Here is a 1,020-nt window from a genome sequence, read left to right as displayed (position 1 = left end):
AGGTGAAGCACCCGATCAACCTGCTCGGGGTGACCCAAAGATCGGGCGAACCGACCAGAAAGTATTTGGACAGGTTCAACGATGAGTGTTTGGAGATTGATAGCCTAACCGACGCGGTGGCCAGTCTATGCCTGACAAACAGACTTCTGAACGAGGATTTCAGGAAGCACCTTACCACCAAGCCAGTATGGACGATGCAAGCAATCCAAGGCGTGGCCAGGGAATACATCAACGATGAAGAAGTTAGTCAAGTGGTGGCTGCCAACAAGCGGCAGACTGCCTACAACCAGCCTCGGCAGCACGGGGGCGGCGAAAGACCTAAGGACCATCCCAAAAAATGGGATGTCGACCAAGAATTACAAGACGTTTCCCCGAGTCGGGAAATTTACCAACTATACTCCCCTGATGGTCCCCATTGTAGAAGTCTATCAGCAAATAATGGAAAAGGGAATTTTCGCGAAGCCTCGACCTCTGAAGGACAGAACATGGGGAAACAAAAACCTGTACTATGACTATCACAAGGGCTATGGACACAAAACCCAGGACTATTTTGACCTAAAGGACGCACTGGAGCAGGCGATCCGAGATGGGAAATTAAACGAATTCTCCCACCTCATCAGGGAGCTGAAGTCGGCCCACAAGAAGGATGTGAAAGTTTTGGCGGTCTCGTAATCCCACTCTACGCCAAGCTCTAAGAAAACTCCACCCATATCATTCGGTCCAGGAGACCAGTGGTTTGACGAGGCATTGGATAACCCTCCTATGGTCATCACGGCCAGGGTAGGAACCGGTCTGATTAAGCGGATTCTCGTGGACACCGACAATGACTCGAATATCATGTTCCACAACGTGTTCGATGCGTTAGGACTCCGGGACGCCAACCTAAGAACTCACCAGCACGGTATAGTAGGGTTAGGCGACCACTTCATTAAGCCTGATGGAGTAATCTCTCTTCCACTAGCCATAGGACTCAGGCAGGATAAAAGGTCGGTAATGGCGGAGTTCGTGGTTCTGCGAGAC

Source organism: Arachis duranensis, chromosome 9 (genome assembly GCF_000817695.3).
Source record: "Arachis duranensis cultivar V14167 chromosome 9, aradu.V14167.gnm2.J7QH, whole genome shotgun sequence".
Lineage (NCBI taxonomy): Eukaryota > Viridiplantae > Streptophyta > Magnoliopsida > Fabales > Fabaceae > Arachis > Arachis duranensis.
Note: the sequence above shows the minus strand (reverse complement) of the source record.